This window comes from Fragaria vesca, linkage group LG1 (genome assembly GCF_000184155.1).
Source record: "Fragaria vesca subsp. vesca linkage group LG1, FraVesHawaii_1.0, whole genome shotgun sequence".
Taxonomy (NCBI): domain Eukaryota; kingdom Viridiplantae; phylum Streptophyta; class Magnoliopsida; order Rosales; family Rosaceae; genus Fragaria; species Fragaria vesca.
The window spans coordinates 13,847,091-13,863,731 of NC_020491.1; the positions used below are offsets into that span (position 1 = coordinate 13,847,091).

The window sequence follows — 16,641 nt, forward strand, 5'->3', positions numbered from 1 at the left end:
TTAAGGTACATAACCTATTTTGACTCGTTAAGAGAATGTGGATCTTATTATGAACCTGTTGTTCGTGTGGAGCAAAATCTGGTGAAATAGTCTATTTAGATTATTCATTCGATGCATCTTTGTCTAGCGTTTTGTACCTAGACTATGAGATCCTCTAGCAGAATATTATGTCTTCATCAGATAGCTGCTCAGGCATATATACCTCTTTGCTAATTTTTAGGTGGATAGGTCGACTTGAGTTTAGTTATTTGTTCTTCTTTGGACTTGCTTTGTTGGCCATAATGCTTGTCGGTCTTAATGACTTTATGCAAGTATATGCAGTGCCATATAGTGGGATGCCTCTTCTTTTTGACCTCTGTTAGTTGCTCTCTGCATATAATATGACCTGGACTAGAAAATTGAGGTATTTCTTAATCGTGGTATACTGGTATTTCTCTGCATATAATATAATCTGGATGTCTAGTGTAATTTTATGATTGCTGCTATTATCATCGACCTCAACTCCATTGGTTTATTTGGGTGAGTTTATTTTACTGCTATTGCCTTTATGATCATCATTTAATTTAATTGTATGTAACTTTGTTTCTTATATTCACTGTCATAGAAGTACATGGGTCTCATCAAGTTAAGATCCAGCATTGGATATTGTAGGTACTGTATCATAAATATTCTTTACATGAATGCATCATAATGTTCAGATCTTACTTAACTTCTTATTGCTGACATTTAATTGTTTATTGACATATACTCATATTAAGTTAAGATCCAGCATTAGATATTGTAGGTACTGTATCATAAATATTATTTGCATGAATGCATCATAAATGTTCAGATCTTACTTACTTCTTATTGCTGAAATTTAATTATTTATTGACATATACTCATATTGATTCACTAAAGTTCTTTATCTTCAATGTTGCAGGTGACACTTGAATGAATGGTGCATATTGAAGTTTGATGAGTATGATGAAAGTATCAGAGTACCTTAGTGCAGTTAGGACTTAGGAGGACTTTCTGCACACCACCATATTGTAGTTGCTATTATTTGGTTTGATATATTTTTTATTTTATAGCTTATGGGTCCCTTTAGAACAAATAACTCTTTGTAATTTGATTGGTTTTGGCAATGAAAATAAATTTGAGATTTCTGAATCATGTTGTGCAAATGCTTTATTAAATTGTCATCCAAATTAAAATCAGACAACAGATATCCCCATGGACATCGACGTCTCTACATATTTCAAACGACATTTATATGTCGTCTTAAAGTAAAAGATGACCATAGTGTATGTCGTCTGAGGTAAGTATCAGACGACAGATAAGTGACGTTTGAATGCATTTGAGTCGAGAGAAGAGGTTTGACGTATGTCGTCTGAGATATATTTAGACGACAAAATAGTAATGTGTGAATAATTTTGAGACGAGAGACGGCTGCTCACATCTTTAGTATTACTTTAGTTTCGACGATACTTTTATGTCATTAAGAAGCTTTCTAACGACAAAAACTTTAATTTTATTACGAATGTAGGTGCATACAGACGACAGTTGCTTATATACAATCTGTCGTCGAAGTTGTATCAGACGTCTAACGAGGTCTGTCGACTGAATGCTTATCAGATGACTGCTTGATAGACGACAGTCGAAAAAACATTCAGACGACCAACCTGGCAGGTCGTCTGAAGCCAAAATTGACGTAGTGATTGGGGAAGTTTGAACTTCAGCTATTGAAATACTAATAATGAATCTCTAAGACATATAGAGAGATGAATAAGTTCTTAGAGCAGTAAAATCTATATGGCATGACAACGACTGAGCATACATTAGTTATCTCAGTATGGTAGAAAAGATACCAAGAAAATTCAGTTAGAAAGGATTGAATTTAACTATGCACCTAAGTTTCAATTGTTTTGTTTTGTCAAGAGAAAATACCGATTTGAATAGTTAAAAACAATAAACTGCAGTTGTAGAGCACTATTTGCTATAGCTACTATTTACCCATATGTCATTGATTATACATGACTGCTAGTTGTAGATGTAGAGCACGTCACACACAAACACATATTTATACAGTCTGTTTCGGGTGCAAACGTCCGTACGGGTTTTCTGTACGGATTTCTGTCTTTTCTCCACCATTCCAACGCCGGCGACGCCGTTTCTTCTCTCCGGCGTGATCCCAGACCTCCCCCGACGGTGTTGGAATGAAGAAGAAGGTCGGAGAGATCACGATCGGAGGTCTGTGCAGCAATCTCACTCAGAACTTCACGACCGATCATGGTGGACCTCCAATCGCGATCTCTCCGGCCTTCTTCTTCATTCCAACACCGTCGGGGGAGGTCTGAGATCACGCCGGGGAGAAGAAACGGCATCGCCGGCGTCGAAATGGTGGAGAAACGGCGGAAACCAGTACAGAAAACCCGTACCGACGTCCGCACCTGATAATCCTTGTATATTTATATATAATACATATATAATGTATATAATCAATTTATGATCAAGAAATAAAGAAGAGAGATGCCATAATACCTTTTTATTAGATAAGTTGGTGGAACTTGCTATAACACCACATGATATTTCCATGTCAGATAGGGTGTAAAGATCTTCATTGTACATATCAACTATATCAGCCAATTATCCAACCTGTGAATTCCGTAAATAAGAATCAAATTAAAGTAGCAAGCAAGTCATATGATTGGTATAAAATACACAAATATTATAGAAGTAAATTCCAATGTGCCTTTATCGCTAAGAGAGAGATATGCAAAGATAGCAAAACAAAGAGGCGCTACACAGAAAAAATGAATTCGCCTCATTGAAGTATTTTATGAGCAGATTCTTAATGATCTTAATATGTATGTACCAATTGCAAAAAATCTTATGAATTAACCTCAACATGTAAATATCTTAATATTTACATACCAATTGCATATGTAAATCTCAGACTCAAATGACTATACTATCATATATAAAATGTCAGGGATACTCACTTCTTTTCATGCTTATGTCTCGCAAGGAGCGAAGAACCATAAGAACCTTTCTCAAACTGGTCCAGAATTTCATATGGTCGATCGTATGACCTACCATTCTCCTTCATTGTATCAAACTCACCTATATTCCTCCAGAATGCATAAAACCATTAGAGGCCCCACAAACATAACACAAAAATTGGAATATATTTGTTAAGGAGTTTAAACACCAAGAAACAAACTTGGGTTTGTAGTAGGCAACAGGTAAAATTACAATTTTCACAAAACACAATTCTATCTTAACAAAGAATAAATTCAGAGGAATCTCTACCAAATTAAAACCTTAACATACTAATACATGTATTTTTCAGTTGAATCCAAACAACAGCTAATAAACATGAACAACGTACATACAGAAATTGCAGCAGTAATTGGAACTAAGAGCAATAATAAGAAGCAAATAACTCACCAAGATATCTCATAAATCATAGACATTGATGAGAAACCACGGCTGAGATGACAAAATTAGGGATTCAAAACCCCACCCAATCAGATCCTGGAAGGCCAAAACCTATAGATCGAGCGTTGGTCGTCCTCACAGAGAAGAGAGAAAAGCATAGACAAGAGTGGATCTGGAGGACTCTCTCCTCTATCACCGATCTCCGACCATCAGGGTGGACTCACCATATACCGTAGCCACCATCTTCTTCGTCTTCCTCCGATGAGTTAAGGCTTGGGTGTGTCCTCCGACTATAACTCTATCCAGTCCACCAAGACCACCTCTGAGATGAGCAAAAACAAATCTTTGCAAATTCATGCTCCAGAGATTTGTGGAGAGAGAGAGAGAGAGGGTTTCAGACTTTCAAATATTGGACCAAGTGGGAGAGAGATGCGGCTTTGGTGAGAGCAAAAGTGAGAAAGAAACAAATACAATTTTCAATTGTGTACAAGATTTTTTAACCTAGTCATACTACGTTTTTACATTTTTAGCCACGGCCTTTAACCTGCCGTCGCCATCGATCAAAAAGAATGCGACGGCAAAAATTTCACATTTTTTTGCCACGACTTACCAGTCGTCGTCGCAAACTCGTATAAATTTAGCAATGACACATTTGCTGTCGCTATGCCGTGGCAAATATTGGACCAATTAATGGCGACAGCAAAACTGAGCCGTGACAAACTTCGGTGGCTAATTTAATTCTTTTTTGTAGTTGATCACCATTATTGTTTTCAGTTAATTTTCTGTAAGCAATAGTGTTAGCCAAAAAGCTACCATCAAGTATAAGGGCCAAGTTATAGTGTAGAGATTATGAGTAAGGGATATCGTACCCAAGGGATTGGTAAACCCACTCTAGTTAGGAAAACCTAAAGGATGCTAAAAAGATTATGCAAATGTACAATCACAAACAATGGCTAACAAGTGAACCAAAGTTCATGGTGAATATATGCAAGATGAGGTAGATTTGATTTTGGTTTTGAGATGATTTGATTCGAAACTTGCTAAATGTAAACTTAAAATATAAACTATGCTAAGCTAAATTAGATGTGATGAAATGGATGGGAGTTGGGACTTAAGGTTTTCACCTCTAGCCTCCCTTGCAAACAATGATGCTTCTAAAGTGAATGATGCCAATTTAATTAGCCAATTTCTCTCCTTGCATCCCTCTCGGGTATGATAAGGGACATTCTCTTTTGTTGATATCAAGCAACCCCTCTCGGGTGTAGTACTTAACTACCTAAGTCATGCATTTCAATCCGATTAGGAATCTAATATATTACCCTAAGTGCATAAATCTTGGAGATGAAGAAATTATGCAAACCAACCAAGCTTATCTCTAAGTGATGGTAGCTCACAACCCTAACATGCATATATGATATGCTAGCATGCTTTAAACAACTAAGGTTAATCAAGCCCTAATTATTTCTCATGTCATGGCAAACAAAGATACCCAAATTTATTAAGTTCAAGAAAAAATGTTCAACTTTTGATCTAGCATATTAAGGTGCTAATGAAAAGAGCATCAATCATAATATTTACATCAAAGTCATACAAGGTTGGCTAGGGCTTTCAACCCTAGCCCCAACAAACTAACTACTCACTCATAATCAAATATACAAGCTTCATCATGTTAATGAACATCAAAATAAAAGTAAGGGAAGAGAGGTGACTAGAGATGCTCAAGTTGAGGATGGAGTGGATGAACTCATGGAATCCTTGTCAAGGGATGATGGAGATGATGGTGATGTCCTCACTTGATGCTAGACTCCCCTTCCTTCTTCTTGCTTGATGATGGAGGATGTAGTGGATGGAGATGGCAAATGGTGAAACTTTGTGTATATGGAATGAGATGAGTAGCAAGGGAAAGTGATGAATTTGGTGGTGGTGGTGATGGAAGTTATGGTTTGAATGTGGTGGAGATGGAGGTTTTTGTGGAGGAGTGGTGGTGGTTCTCTAATGGAGATTAGAGAGAGGAAAATAGGGTAGAGTGTAAAGTGGGAGATGGTGTCTCCAAAATGGGGGAGAGAAACTTAAATAAAGATGAAAGATGGAGCAAAATTCGGGAGAGAAAACCAAAAATCAGATTTTCTCCTCCTCCCATCCGTTTGAATCCCTAAGCTTGAGTGTGAAAATAGCCATAATTTCCCCAAAAAGCAAGCAAAAGGTGATAGAGGAGAAGTGATAGGCTAATTGGTAATGATGGGAAAAATGGTGTAGGAAAAAATGGTGTAACACAAAAACATGGAAGATACATGTATGGAATCATGACGGACTTTTGAGTAAAATAGGGAAGTGATGATTATGGTGGGAAAGAGTGAAATGTGTTGGAGTTGAAATCTAACTAAAAGGTTAAGAACTAGTTGTGATAGAACAAGACTTCTCCACCTTTCCTCTTCCATGAAATTGGCCGGAAAATGTATGGCACCACCAAAAGTGGTGGTGGGCCGCCACTTGTGTCGCCAAAAGTGGTGGTGCTTGGAAAATCACCGGAATTTCACCGTTTCTCTTCTCTTGTCAATATTTTCTATAAAACAAGGAATTAGATTAGTTGACAACAAAATGGACTTTAGAACAAGTAATTCTTAAGGATTAGGGCACAAAATTATCTATGAATTATGATCCAACAAATAGTCTTTCTACAATTATTGTTAATTACTTTAGTTCAAGGATGATTTACCAAAATAGTTTGTGGAAGATCTGCTGGGGTGCAAACATTTGATAATTGAGTTTAATGTGTGTTACTTGCTCTGCATTATTGTTTGGCTAGTGTTAACAACTAAAACAATATGAACAATTAGTTTGGTGACGCAAAAACTCTCGAACTGAAAACCCTTGCTCTCTGTTAGGGTTTCTTTATTGTCAACTCTAACCGTTTTCGAAAATACCTTCCTCAACCATGTCTGACCAAATTTCATCCCTAGTATCAATCTCTGCCCCCTCTGAGGTTGCTCATGTCAATTTCTAAGGCCTACCGGAGAGGCTGCTCTTGAGGTTTCCCCTTACTTCAATGGTTAGGCACCTCCTCAAGCGACACCTCAACGCTGCTGGTTTATGGGAATGATCACATCCATTTGGAAGCAATGCTCTGGTCTACAAATCCATTTAGAGGAAAACCGCTTCGTATTTTAGTTTGATCGGTAAACAAATTGAAACAAGATCCTTCACGACAAGACTTGGTTCTATGCGATGCTGGTGATAGCGCCATACGGCGAGATCTCTGCGGTGGTGAATTCTCCTCTTCATTCCATTGAGACATGGGTCACGATTTTAGGGTTACCGCATTTCCTGTGCAACAGGAAATCTCTTAAGATCATCAGCCAATCCATTGGTAAAGTTCATCATTTCGATAATTTGGCTATGAATCGCAAAGACAAAAAACAAAAGATTCATCTAACTATAGATACTAGGCAGCGTTACAGATTTTCTCGCAATTATTCATTTTCTTCTGTGCATGTTGATATTGAGATTATATATGATAAAATTCAAGGTCTCTACAGGTTTTGTGGTCTTTTTGAGCATGTTGTTAAGGGTTGTGACAAGTTCTTTATGCGAGATGAGGAAGCTTAATTTTCAGGGACTCCCAAGTTATAGGGATGGAAGAATTGACTATAGAAAAACAAAAGGTGACTAATATATGGTAGCTTTCTGGGCAGTGTAGTTGCATTGAAGGCAAAAAAACACAAAGGGGAAGCTGTGTAATTGGCTGCTAAAGTGAAGGCTTTAGTGCCGATGCAAACGCCTGAGAAACACTTAATGGTGAATGATGAGTTGACTGCTAGGGTTCTCAAAGCTTGCAAGGCTGGTGGCTTTGTTGTTTCCCTATTTCTTGAGCAACAACAGTCTGCAAAACAGGGACAAAAGAGGACAACATAACGCCCTCTTATTCAACCGGGGAATTCGAAGAAGATGCTCGAGGTGTCCACGGTTTTGAGTTCGGAAGTTGTAGACTTGAACTTGAGCCTTCCTCAGGAGTTGGGCCAGCTTCTGGTGACACCCCTAAAGCAGAAGTGCGGGCGACTCTAGAAAGGTCCACAAACAAGCCTAAGAAGGGTCCATCTAGCCCTATTCTAGAGGGTAGGAAGCGATTGTTGAAGATTCTCGAGGAGAATGGTGTGATAGAGGAAGTAAATTTCTCTACTGATTCTTCAGAAGCAATGGAAGTTATTGGCAAAGATGTAGCTCTACCTCCAAAGCCAAAGAAGAAGCTTTCGACTGAAATTGATGTAGTGGAGTAGGAAAAAGGCGGTAGTTGAAGTGGTGAATTCCATTTCTATTATCACATCTGTTTGATCGGGAGATCGATAAGAAGATAAGAATTTTGTTGTCACAGTTTATAACGCTTTGAATTTTTTTTAATCTTCTTGTTTTTGGTTTTATCTTCGTAGAAGGTGAATGTATTTGGAAAGTGTTTAGGTATGTTTGTGTACGGAGCGTACAAAGATAGTTTTTCTACATAATGGGTTTTTTTTTTCCTGACAGCCCACTGGGCATGTCATTATTGTATTTTTCACTGAACATCATTAATGAATGAAATTTCTTTCAAAAAATTAAAAACAACTGAAACAATAATAAATCAATATATTAGGGAATCATCATTGGTTATTGTTAGACACGTGATAATGATGTGATCATCTACATCACTTATGGTATGAACTTTCTATTTTTTCTATATGTTCTTATATATTTAGGAACTTTCTACATGATAATTGAAATAAAAATAAAGGTCGAATACTATGCACTTACAACAAAAATTTATAGAGAAAATACTGGTCACTCCATTAACTTTCATGCACTCGATAGTTTACTCCAATATCTTTCAATTTCAATCGGTCACTCCACGAACTATCCAATGTCACATTATTGGGTCAATCCGTTAAGTAGACCTCTAATCATGCTGTCAACTTGCTGACTGGACATATTTTTCAATGCCAACTCAGCTGGATGAAAAGAGGAATTCTATTTAACACCCTGCACACACACAGTGATACCCCAAAACCCTCTTTGATGAATCTTCATCTCTCTCTCACCGATGGCAACCCCAGCTCGTAAAGACGGCTTCTCCCTCCTGCAAGCTTATGATGCCAAATACTGGTAGCTGCATTACTGTATAACATAAGTGACGTTCTGGAAAACTAGAATCCAAACAACCATTTGCAAGCTTCTGATGCCAAATATGCATTCTCTGAGGGGATGATTGCAAGAGCAGCCCATATTTCATTTTTTAAAGACACCAACAAAAGAATAGAATTAAGCACCATAATTGCAATGCTATAGTGGCCATCTTTTCTTAATATGTTATCAACCAAAGGTCGTAAAAAATGGATAGCAGCTGTTGACAGGACCCGTCCTGGATTTCAATCTGAAACCCGAGAAAACCCTGCGGGGACCATCTCCAAAGGAAATTCTACCGAAAGTTCAACAAAACTTCCCCTAAAAGTGGACTACCCTGACTTGCAAGAAACAGTAATCACAACAACCCAACATATCATACAAACCCCTGGAGTATTCTGCTCTCTATATCCACAACTGCCCACCCACTATAAATAAGATAGGGGTCTCAATTATTATATTTACATCTTAAATGTTCAAATGTAAACGTGGCAAGCCGGTAAGTTTACAACTTCCATAAATGCATAGCGTAAGTCTTAAAATAAAATAAAAAATCTGGGAAATATATTCATACCACAACAGACTTCTTACACTTCTTCTTATCCTCATCCGAAGACTTATTACACGGAGCCACATTCCCTTTCACGTGGGCAATATGTTGCTTAAGCCAATATATTCCACCACTAAGTATTTTCCCATATAACTTGCACTTCACCTTGTCTAAATTTGAAAGGTTCACCAATGATCCATATTCCCATCCAACATCATCGGATTTAGGCTTCAAAGACATCTCAATCTTCGATATTGTATTCGACGCCCCAGAAGACATAGTACCCGCCATTTCCTAACAAGAAACAAGCCAACTCCAATCACATTTTAAGTAGTTATAACAATTAACAACAATAGTTCCTTACATTGCAGATTTGTAGCCATGTATAAGTTTAATTGTTTAGTTCTATCTATTATCTTAAAAGACATAAGATCTACGCATGTATAACAAAAATCTATGCCTGTTACAATTTTACAGTAGCATATGTTAATTACTAGTGTTTTGGTGCATTAATGGCATTCTAAATGCCATAGTAGTGTTGAGCTGCTATGTGTCACAAATCCTGTAAATTCATGATGTAAAATTGATACCAAGTTAGAAAGTATATATGTACAAGAACATCCTATCTTTTTTCTTGTCAAATAAGGATAACTTCAAATAGCATGTCTGAAACATAGTAGATATATCATATATGTATTTAAGTTTCATAGCTATATCAAAAGTGTTTACACATTGCTATCCTTAAAGACCAACTGAACACGTAAAAAATAACTGAATTATATACATGTTGGCTCAAAAATCGTCCCGGCCACGTGTCAATGGGCTGAGGGCTTCTTTTGGGCTACACGTGTCCTTATGGCTTGGTGACGTGTGCGATGGCGTGCCAACTCGCGGCCAAGAGGTCAAGCGAGGTTTTATTCTGATATGTAGATGCACTGCCCTGACTTCTAATCAGTCGACTGTGGGCCGAGGAAGGATCGATCTAGGCCGCAGGGTTCTCTCTGCCTTGGATGCAAGGACTTTAACACGGATCGGCCGGCAAACCGATCTTGGTGCTGTGAAACTAGGTGAATGTTGTGATGGTGCCAGTAATGTGAATGCAGGAATCTAAAGTGCAGCAAATAAAGTGCAGAAATCTTAAAGAAAAGGTAAGAACACGAATGTAAATTGCAGGAAAGATAGCAACGAACAATAAGATAAATTGCAGGTTTGAAAAGAACAATAAAGTAAATTGTAGAAAAAGAAGAACAAGTACCGGTAAAGTAAAGCGATAAAATAAACACAGAAGAATTGATATGTGTAATGCTGAGAAGCTGAATTGTATTGAGATAAAAATGTGTAATTGCGTAGAGTGTTTGGTCGAGGACCTCTAACAAAGAATACTAAGGTCCTTTTTATAGCGAAGTAAAATAAAGAAAACGTAATCCCAGCTTTAAACACAGGGATGAATTACAGGTAAATCATGGATTGAATTGTAATAAAGCTCATTCAATCTGATTGCCACAAGTTTGGTAACTGTAGTGACGTCTCCCTTGAAAGCGCTATCTTTGAGATTGAGATTGTAGTAACGTCATTCCCGCAATAAAACTCATTCAACCTGATTGTAACCATTTTGGTAATTGTGGTGATGTCTCCCTTGAAGGCGTCATCTTTGACCATAATTTAGCTTGTAAATATCAATCAGTCGACCTCGTATGACTTTGACAGGATATAACATTTATTCTTTTTATCTAGCTGCTGCAACTCACGAATAGCCGCAGTTAAATAAGGGCGTCTGCGGCTCAACAGCCAAGGTGACCGCGGCTCAACATAAGGCGTCCGCGGCTCAACATAAGATGTTTGCGGCTCAACAAAGGGTGTCCGCGGCTCAACAAAGGGTGACCGCGGCTCAACAAAGGGTGACCGCGGCTCAACATAAGGTTTCTGCGGCTCAACGGCCGCGGCTCAAAACACTAATAGCCGCGGTCATCATCTCTGTTAATAACCAGATGAGTCACGATATTTACTCATTAATGGCCGCGGTCACTAATGGACCCGTCCATTAGGTCTGCCACGTGGTTCGTGCCAAATATAGGTTCAAATAGAGCCCCCCGAGTTCCTTATGCTTCGGTAAAGACGCCGAATGGTTAAGGAATTGGAAGTATGTCTATAAAAATTATTTGGCACATAACACACCCCTTATGTTCGTCGAGTTGAGTAGAGCTCATGAGTCATAGTACTCAACACAAATCTTGGCGGCCACACGCTTTTTGAATCATGGCCGCGAATTCATTGTTAAAGCAAGGCTGCCATGTAAACAATATTTGGCAAAAAGTACTCTCCCACGTGAAAGACATCACCACCATAAACCTAGATTCCTTTTCCTTTTGGGAGAAGAGCTTCTCAAATTTGCTTAGGAATTGTGTCCCACATCAAACTCTTATTCCTTAGCCATTCTGAACAACCACTATAAATAAGAGACCTAGGCCATGAATTACTCAAAGTAACAATTCCTTTTAACGTTGCATAACCATGGGGTTCTCGGCAGAAGACGAAGCTTTGAAGTTCTCTAAGAAATATAACGAGGCCTTGACCACAGTGCGTGAAAAAATGAAAACAGGGGAAATCCAAATGTTGGCCGCGCAAACTTTGCCAACAACACCAGGATCAGCCACACCAACTCCACTGGCTTGTTCCCTAGGTCCTCACTTTCCTGAAGGCATGCCCCCTAAGATCTCGAAAGTTCTCTGCCAGGAAGAATTAGATGACTCTTGTCACTTTACTGAGCATGAGTGGTCTTCATGGTCTTGCTCAAGGCCTGATGGTTGGCCAACCCTAACAGATGAATGGCAAGCATGGGTTCCAAGAATGGAGCACTTTTATGCCGATCATTGGAAAAGAATCGGCATTTATGACGCCATCAAACTCACCGAGCAAGACATAGTAGTAGAGAAACCGCTATTGGCCGCGGCTCTATGTTTTTGGTCCTCAGCTACGAACACAATGAACCTACCATTGGGTCATATGAGTCCAACAGTCATGGACATGTGTATACTCATCGGATTGCAGCCAATCGGGGCCGAAATCAACCCAAGTCACAATTTTCCTACTACCTTCAGAGATAGTTTACTTCCTCCCAAACGCGCGAAAGACCATGACAAGGAAGCAAAAACGGAAGCTATTAAAGCATCAAAAAGATCGCGCAACTACTGCTCTTTGTATAAGAAATATGCAGTTGTTGACTCCGAGCCTGCGAACCGAAGACCTGTAGGGAAGGATGAACACACGGCGTTTTTATATTATTGGCTATGTAAGTATGTTTTCTGCAGCAGAGCACGCTAATGTCTTCCGGATTTCGCAATATTAGCTAATGCGCTGGCTTCTGGTATTCGGCTAGCTCTTGGCCTATTCCTCCTTGCCAATTTATACAGAACTTTACACAACATTGTGACTAACGACATGGATCTTAACATTGGCGGACCATTGTGGATGTTCCAACTGTGGTTGCGAGCATACCTCCCTCATACATCAGCCTCGGAACTGGAACTGGCCACGGTATGTTTTATGGGCGGCAACGTATGGCCACATCGTCCTCTTTCATGCCCCTGGAGAAGTGTTTTGCCATGTTTTATACCCCTAGAAGTTTCAAAGACCTGTGCCCTTGTTATACTAAGTGGAGATTGGCATTTCTTGCTACCAACAAAGAGTCAGAAAAGAACGTGTCTGATGAGGAATGGAGAACATCTTGGGGCAGCTTTGTGATTTCACGAGACTTGCATCATGGGTTGACACTCAATACACACTCTAAGCCTGGAGTAGAAGTTTACCTTCCCAACTATTTTGCTCGTCAATTCGGATGCATCCAAAGCTGTCTCGTCCTTTACAAGAACTCACTGAATCTTTTAACCTCATGGCACCGAAAGGTGCACACAAAAGATATGTGTGACTCAGTTTCACGACGGTACCATGATCGCCTCAATCGTTTTAAGTTGGAAGGCTTCCAATTGAATTCCGCAGCCACTCCTACTTTCGTCTCTTGGTGGGCAGACTTTTCTACGAAATTTGTGGATCCAGAATATAAAGATATGTTTACAGAGCGGATCGTCCAAGGAGTTGGAGATATTCTTCTGAACCAAACTGGTCACAAGAGAAAACGGGCTTTTGTTGGTCACTGTAACGAGCTATCAACACCCAGGCAACGAAGCTCTGTTCGTATTGAAGAAATCTTTGACTAGAATTCTCCTGTGAGCTCAAACAATGGAAGAGGTCATTTTATTGAGTTAGCTGCACATGACGACTGTGCCGACAGGTATGGCGAGAATTTAAATAGTGAGAGCGCAAATGAAGATGATGTAGACATCACTTCGTCTCATAGCTTGCCTTGTTGATCTCCGAACCGTAACCATCAGGTAACCATCTTATCCAAAACACGTATATGTTTACTCACCGCGGCTTCATTGAGCCGCAAGACATATTGGAATCGCTGACTTGATCACTTGTCATTCACACTTTAGGGACCGTACGAGCATGAGAACACCAGCCAAACGCAAAGTACTCACACCAAAATGACTGCCATTCAACCTAGTACTTCCAGCCAAGTGAGTTGTCATCTTATTTTCACCGCGGCTCACCATGGGCCTTAATGCCATTTAAATTATCCTTCCTGAGTTAATATGTTTATTCTTTTGAATGCAGTCGAATCTTCTTACAGACCTATTGCCCGCAGACACCATGGCTTTCTTGGACGAACTTGCAGGGCAACTTGAAGTGCCACAAAATCATAATTTGAGAGAGGAGAGTGGAATAAGACGTGACCCGCGGGAACAGAGGGCGGCTGAGTTCGTTTCTGTGCATTGTCGTAAACCGCTTATGACCATCGTTGAGCAAGGTGTTTATGACCGTTTCAAACAAGAATTGACATTCTTGATCTCACTTAACCATTTCACTCTTGAACGCACTCAGCAGATCGAAAGTCATCTCAGGGTCATAGACGCGAGCATTGATGCCTTTTCACAAACATTGGAAAAATGGGACACCGGCCGCGTGCTAGAGCAAAAATATGGACTCATTGTCAAGCGACAATCTTCATGCGCCGCGAAACTCACCCAAATGCGACATGAACTCAAGGCCGATGCCAAGAAGTTGGCCGAGTTGGAAAGTCAAATGAAAACGATTTGAAAGCGCATGTCCACAACTTCACACGTCATAAACTAGGAGTACGCGGCACACCATGAAGAGCTCAAGTTATTTTCTCTACATGGTAGAGACACCAAAGCTTTTATAGATATCAAAGAAGATCTTGACAAGGCAACGAAGAAGTATGAAGCTGATTGGGCCATGTGGGAAAATATCTTGCCATGACGGGTTTTCTCAAGCATGATCAAAATTTTATATGTATTTGCTCAAACTTCAATGAACCCTTCTTGTTTTCTTTTCATGCAATTTTGTTTCAAAATTACTTCGATATTCGCCATCATGGGCACTCATGAACCGTGGCCTATCAATAGGCTCTACAACCAATGCGGCCGTAGCTTATCAATAGGCTCTGCAACTAATGCGAGTTCTCATGAGCCGCGGCTTATCACCAGGCTTTACCGCTGCTTCATTGCAATCAAATAACAAGGCCAATATTCTCATTGCCACAAAAAATGGTGATTAATGCGGCTAACGCGGCGAACTCAAGTGGTTTCTAACGATGACCTCTGTTTACATGTGACAATAGAAGGTATATGGTTGCCGTCCCGAAGTGAGTCGACTATTAGGTGCCAAGGCACATAGTCAAGTCACTTAATGTTCAGTGAGGCTCTCACATCTCCCCTGCAGTTGGGTAGTACTTTTTTAAGTGTTGACCATTGATAGGCATGGAATACAACTCGCCGTCAAGGTCTCGAAGATGATACGCTCCATTCCCAATGATGTGATCTACCACGAATGGTCCTTCCCATCTAGGTGACCACTTTCCATATTTTGGATCTTTTTCGGTCTCAGGGAGGACCGCTTTCCAGACCAAATCATCTTCGGCGAAGGTTTTGTTGTTGACAAGCTTGTTGTAAACTCTGGCCATTGCACGCTTTTGAGCTTCCATTCTGTTGTATGCATCCAACCGAGCTTGGTCGAGCTCTTCCAATTCCTGCAGCATGGCTTGAGTGTAGTCACCGACTGTTAGGTTGGGCTGCTCAGCTACACGTAATGCTTTAACTTGGATTTCTACTAGAAGCATGGCGTCATGGCCATATGTCAAAGCAAACGGTGTAGTCCCAGTTGCAGATCGCTTTGTAGTACGTAAAGCCCATAATGTGTCAGATAAGATATTATGCCAGTCTTGAGGTTTATCAGTGATCATTCTCTTTAACACATTAATCACCAGCTTGTTGGCGGCTTCGGCTTGACCGTTAGCTTTTGGGTAATAAGGAGTGGAATGAATCATTTGGATACCCAACTCACACATAGCATTTTGCGTTGCTTCGAAAATGAAGACGGAGCCACAATTCGCAATGATTGTTTCTGGGACGCCAAATCTGTGCACAATTTTTTGTCTGGTGAAAGTAATCACGGTCTCACTAGTGATTGAAGTATATGGCTCCGCTTCTACCCATTTGGTAAAGAAATCTGTCATAACTAAGATCCATACATGTTGCTTAGAAGATGCAGGGTGAATCTTCCCAATAATGTCTATGGCCCAACAACGAAACGGCCATGGTTTAATAATGGGATGTAGCAATGTGGCTGGCACCCGATGACGGGGGCCATGAATCTGACATTTCTTGCAACCACGGACGAATTTGATGCAGTCTTTCAATATTGTAGGCCAGTAATAACCATGTCTGTTAATCAGCCACCGCATCTGTATTCCTGCTTGATGAGCTCCACAGATTTCCCCATGAACCTCGCGCATGATTTGGAGGGCTTCCAGCTCTCCAATGCACAAGAGAAGTAATCCATCGACGGACTTTCGGTACAGCTGGTCTTTGTATAACACGAAGTTTGATGCCAAAAATTTGATCTTTCGATCATGTTTTCCCTCAGGATTATCATGAAACCTGATGATAGGATATCGCCAATCACATGGCTCTACGCTAACGACAAAAATTTCTAGAGGCACACCACGATCTTGCAAGGCAGGCATGCTTCTGCGTAAAATTCTGACGGTCCGACTGGATTCGGTTCTTTTTAAAGTTATACCGGAAGCAAGTTGTGCCATCTCGTTTGCGTCTGAGTTTTCTTTCCGCGGTATATGGACAAAAGATACCCGATCGAAAACCTCGGCCAATTGGTTAGCTAAAGCATAGTAAGGTAACAGAGACCAACTCGTGCACTTGAATTCCTTAAGCAGTTGATTGATAACAAGCTGTGAGTCTCCACGTATAAGAACATGTCGTGCCCCCATTTCTTGTAGATCTCCATCCCAATGATTAAGGCCTCATACTCTGCCTGATTATTGGTACATCGAAACTCAAGTTGAAACGCAAATTGGAACAACTCGCCTTTAAGAGACTCGATCGTAACTCCGGCTCCGGCTGAGGTCTCGGTGCTGGAACCAT

General features: G+C 40.1%; 1 pseudogene; it reads left to right on the forward strand.

Annotated features, from left to right (window-relative positions):
• Positions 1-16,641, forward strand: part of LOC101308518 — a 38,916-nt pseudogene that overhangs the window by 4,691 nt on the left and 17,584 nt on the right.